Raw genomic sequence first — 6,026 nt, 5'->3', positions numbered from 1 at the left:
TTTTCCATAAAGCCTTTGACCACAGAGATGGGGAGCCTGAGGGCCTCAGAAGTTGCTGGGCTACAACTCGTAGATTCCTGCATTGCAGGGGGTTGGACTAGATGACCCTCGGGATCCCTTCAAATTCTACAATTCTATGATTTCTGACCATTCGCTATGCTGTCTGGGGCTGATGGGAGTCCAACAGCAGCATCTAGACTGGTGACCCCTGCTCTTTACACTACACCACACTGGATCCAGGGGTTATCCAATGAAGCTGAAAGGTGGGAGGTTCAAGACAGGCCAGAGAGAGTGCATCTCCATGCAGCCCCCGTTGTTGAGCTATGGAATTCACTGCTACAAGATATACCAGTGGCCAACAACTGGGATGGCTTTTAAAAGGGAGATGAGACACATTCATGGAGAATCAGGTTATCAGTGACTACTAGTCACAATGGCTATATTCTCTCTCCACTCTGAATACCAAATGTTGGGAATCGAAAGCTGGGAGAATATTGTTTTGCTTATCTCCTACCTGTGGGCTTCCCATAGGCATCTAGTTGGCCGCTGTGAGAACAGGATGCTCAACTAGATGAGCCTTTGAGGGTTACCCACCCAGCTAGTGAGGGCTAGGATCCTGCTAACTCCAAGGCTCTCCTCCCACCCCATCATCTCTGTGGGAGGAGGTTTCTCCTAAGTATAATGATTTCTAGCAGGAGTAGAGAAGCTTTTTCAGCTGGAGGGCCACATTAACTTCTGGACAACCTTCCAAGGGCCACACGCCAGCAGTGGGTGGAGCTGGTGGCAAAAGTGAGTGGAGCAATGAATGTGAATGTTTCAAGAATAGTCTAGTTTCTGCACACACACATCCCTCTCCATCCTCCATCCAGGGAAGTCAGAGACATCAGTTCAAGGGCAAATTCCAGACCAGCCAAAAAGCACTCAAGAAGGTTATGAAGGAGTGCTGGTGAGGTGATGGTGATGGTGGGGTGTCTGGGAAGAGTTCCAAGGGCCAGATAGAGAAACCTGGAGGGCCACATCCAGCCCCTGGGCTTGAGTTTTCCCACCCCTGATTTACTGCCACAAGACCATTCGACTGCCCTACATTGTCTTTGCCATTTAATAACATGGAGAGATGAGGACAGTAAACCTTTTACGGTCTGAGGGATTTATAGCTCAGATGTAAACCGTGCCATTCCAGAAGGTCACGGGAAAGTTTCTTCCTTCAATCATTCAGCCGTTGCGCTCGAATTAATTTTGCAGCGGCTGTGCTTTCCTGCAAGGGGCGAGCATTTTGCATGGAAGGCACCAGGAGCACATGCTGGAGGAGAAAAGGCCCTTCAGAACATGCCAGAACTTGAGAATGGGACGACCAGCCAAATGCGTGACATGCCGCCACATGTTAGCAATGTATTGCAGTCGGAGAGAAAACCATTTCCAGCTTTCTTTATATATAGTATTGCTGGAGCGGCTCACTTCTGGCTGACTCCAACTCCCATCAGCCCCAGCCAGCAGAGACAGTGGTCAGGGATGCTGGGAATTGTTGTGCAGCAATGTCTGGAGGGCTACGGCTAGCATCCCCTGTGGTCATTTGTGTTGCAAGTTCCCCAACCATTGGGAAGAGCCCTGGCTCATTGGTAGAGCATCTGCTCTGCATGCAGAAAGCCCCAGATTCAATCTCCGGGTCAGGCTGCTCCCTGTTTGTACAGCATGAATGTCAGGGCTGGAGTCAGACTCAGGTCATCACCAAAGACGCAGGGCTCTGTTGTCAGTGAAGTTAACTCTTTATTCAAGGAAATGACATACAACTCAGCAACACTTCCCAGTAGGTCTTGCCCTTATGGAGCAGTTGCCAGGACTGGAGGTCCCTGCCTTCCAACCTTTCTATAGTTTCTCCTCTCCTGGATGTTTCCCAAGCAGTCTCAAATAGTGCCTGAGCACCTCTGGCCTCTGTTCTGCTCTGCTCATTATTCTGCGTGTTCTTGGAGACAGCAGGAAGGGAGCTTGTTGCAGCAGGAGAGGTAGACTCCCTGGATTTTTCATCAGTCCCTTGACCTCCCCTCTTTTCTGCTTCTGCCTCAGAGTCTGAACTGCTACCTGCCACCAGCTCTTCTTGCTCACTAGACCCTGTTGCCCTTTCTGCATCTAGCTCCTCCCACCTCTCCTCAGTGTCCCACCACAAATCCCCAGGGTCTGAGCCTTACTCCTCTGGGGTTTTCCTTCGGGGTTCCCCAGCCAGTGCCTCCCACCGCTCCTCTTTGTCCCTGACAATAATTGATACTAAGCTAGGTGGACCTACAGCTCTAGATGGGGAAAACTGAAAGCAGGGACGTGGAGTTTTTTTAAGTCACAGGTCTTAAAATATCTAAATAAAATAAAATTTAAATCACTCTGGAAGAAATTGAAGCACTTCAAATCATTTGCCCATGCACGTGCACAGAAAATATATCTAGCTGAAAGCCAAGATGTGGAGATCTGAAATGATTGGTGCAATGCACCCCTAATTGTTATTCTTGCACAATTATAAGATTATTGTGTGATCTTAGAGGGTTGTATATCCTTGGAAGGGGCTGTGAGAGGGGGCGTGACTGTGAGTATCACGAAGGGACCCTGCACTCTTGAATTTGTCAGTATACGACTGCACATGCACACACTGCTTTTCCAGGTGATCTGGGTAAAAGCTCCAGTAGAATTAACTGGAGCCTTGAAAAGCACACAGAAAAGCAGCCAGAGCAAATAGAATAATTACCAAGGAATTGCCATCCACCTACTTGGATGTTAAGTACCCTTGACGCTTAAGAGGAGGAAAGATTAGGAGCATCTCCACGGGGTTCCAAGGCGCTATGTCCTGCTTTGCCACCAATCATTAATCCAGCTTAATGTGTTCCCAGTCTCCAGGGTGTCGTATGTGGGTCAGGGGCTGTTATTCCATAGATTGCAAGGAGTCTTCAATCGAAACCTCAGAATCATAGGGCAAAGAGTTAGCAGGTAGCCTTTTGCACAGGGCCTCTAATTTCCTGGCATTTCTTTTCTTTTTTTAAAGAAGCTACAGCACCATCCTAACCATGTCTAGTCACAAGTAGGGGGACAGGCTCAGTGGCAAAGGCCATGTTTTGCATGCAGACGGTCCTGGGTTCGATCCCCAGCATCTCCAGGTAGGGCTAGGAAAGACTCCCTGTCTGAAACCCTGGACAGCCTCTGGCGGTCAGTGTAGACAATACTCAACTTGATGGGCCAATGGTCTGATTCAGTATAGGGCAGCTCTCTATGCTAGGCCACCTCCAGGACTGAGGATTAGTGCCCTTGATGCTATCAGAAGTCACCCGCTTTAAATATTACTTGTGGCCACCCTGCTTCATTTCCAGTCTGTGCATTTCCTGCAACTTTGTGGTGAAATCCTGTAAATTTGTGGGACAACAAATGTTCTGGTTTATTTTCATTTTGCTTTTCTTGCGTTACAGCCCCTCTGGGCAGCAGGGCAGAACAAACTAAAGCACAACAAATCCACTGCTAATACACTGTTATTGTGTCAGTATCATGTTGCAAAAACCTTTCAGAGGGCCCCGAAGTTCTAGTGAAACCACTGGGGCTTACACCCAGGTAAATGAGGTTAGGACTTCACCCTCCGTTATTTGCTCTGAAAGTTGTTGTTTTTTTTAGGTTTAAAGAAGACTGGAAAATGCTTATTGAATATATGGGGGGGATTGTGTACACTTGAAAACGTTGGCAGCATTAAGATAAATTCAACAGTGTAAACAAGTTTTGATGGATATATTATTATTTTGGCATTTTTTTATTAAAGATTTTCTTGATTTACAAAAGTGTTTGCAATGTCTCTCTCTCGTATTTTTTTCCCCATGTAACATTTTTACATTTGCTCTGAAAGTTGGCCTAAGTTTGATTCCATACATATACATAGTGTGGTGTATTGGTTAGAGTATTGGACGATGACCTGGGAGACCAGGGTTAAAACCCCCACTCTGCTGTGAAGCTCACTGGGTCACTGTGGGCCAGTCACTGTCTCTCAGCCTAACCTCCCCCATGGGATTGTTGAGAGAACAATCTATGCAACTTTGAGCTTCCCTGAAGGAAAAGGAGGGATATAAATGTAATAATAGATGGAATTAATGTGTGCACATTTTATGCAGAATCTTGGTGGGGTGTTGTTTTTTAAAGCATCTAGGAACACCTCTGCTAGGGCAGCCAATTGCAAAGGTTGAGAATGTGGCTCCTCTCCTCCAATCCTTTTCCAATCATCAATTTATTCTTTTTAAAAAGAATCCCATTAGGGATGAGAACCAAAGGCTGCAAATACGCCATATAGTTAAATCACATCTCCCCCTGAGAACTGTAGTTTATGTTCACAGAGCTGCAATTCCCAGCACTCTTAACAAACTAAACTTTTCAGTTTTTTTTCTTTCAGTTTTTCATTATTTTTCTTTTGGCGGGTGGGGTGAAGATTTAAAAGTAGTATGTACACAGCCAAGCCCTTTTCTCAGTTCATCTGATGGCCAGGCATCTGCTCAGCATCCCTGAACACTGGAGGAGTTGCACTGATGAGTTCATGGTGCACTGGCACATAGATGCTTAGCAAGAGGAATGCAGGAAGTGAAGCATCTCAGCAGCCAGGCATGCAGGGTTCCCTCCAGCTCCTTCCTCCAGCATTTAATTCCTTGAGGAAAGAAGTCCTAGAGCACACACGGCACCTGAGTGCCCATGAAAGCTCTTGTGGGGGTAAGGCTGCCCGTAGATGAGAGCAGATGTCGTTTGGCTGACTCTGAAAGGGACACATCAGTGGCCAACCTTGAAAGGCTGTTGCACGAATGAGGCAAAGGCAGCAGTAATAATGCACTTGTGAAGAAGTCCTGGAAGACTTCATTCTGAGTTAAACATACATAGGGTTCTGATGAAACTTTGCAAAAAGATAGTGACCCAAGGGAGGGTAAAGTCATCACTTCAATTGTCCTTCCAGTGCTTCCCGCTTCTTGATCGTTCCCCCTTTCCCAAGTCTCCAACCCACACTGTCAACTTCTCAAGGGCAGGGGTCTCTCTCCTCCTTTTCCTTGTTTTTGCTGCTTTCATTGCTTTATGCCACAGAGGACACAATTTCCACCATTTTGGATCAGGGTGACATTTTCCACAACTCTGAAATTCCCGAGAGACACAACCTCACTGGGGACATCTTATTGATGGAGGGCAAAGAAGGGGGAAATTGTATAACCCAGAAGAATCTCTTTCCAGAACTGCATTGATGTGGTTCCTAACTTCTTTCTCTGGTTACTAATTAGGGATTATAAGAATTCAGAGAGAGAGAGATATGTCTCTAAAGCTCTATGGTTTGTTTCATGAATGAGGAACAAGGGCCTGAATCTGACCCACCTGGCCTCTTGACTGGGCTCTCATACCTCTTCCCAGGCCCCACACCCTTGCCCCACACTGGCTTTGCTTGACCCCCCAAGTGTTTCTGCCTGGCTTATATGAGACCCTGAACTCTGATAACTCTGCCTGGCTTGTATGAGACCCTGAACTCTTGCTTGTCTAAAAGGAAGGCAGGGTTGAGGGTGTGCAGAAACCAGTTGACTACACAAAGTTAAAATTTACCTTTGTTTTGCCACCCAGTTTTGCTGCTGGTCCTACTCACCACTGCAAGCATCCCTCAGAAAGTTGCCTTGCAGGAAATGTGGCTCTCAAGTGGAAAGGGATTCCCTATTCTTGATAAAAATCATCCTATGCATGACTACTTGGAAGTGAGTCCTATCGAATTCAACCAAACTTGTGGCACCTAAAAGACTAACAAACATAAATGTAATTTTCTTCATCTTCCAGGTACCACAAGGTGCTTTGTTGTTTTTGCTGCAAGAGACTATCATAGGTTTGGAAATGTTTCCATTGAATTCATTGGTATTTACTCCCAGGTTGTATAAATGTGTAAATAAACCATATATCATAAAGACACCACACTCTGAGCTGTCCCTCATTCCAAAGAAAACACAAACCCTGGAACCCCCTGGAATCCTGCACCACTCAGAGATTGGGGTGGCTTGCAA

The sequence above is a fragment of the Podarcis pityusensis genome, assembly GCF_964106645.2.
Source record: "Podarcis pityusensis genome assembly, chromosome: 8".
Taxonomy (NCBI): Eukaryota; Metazoa; Chordata; class Lepidosauria; order Squamata; family Lacertidae; genus Podarcis; species Podarcis pityusensis.
This window is presented reverse-complemented; position numbering follows the sequence as displayed.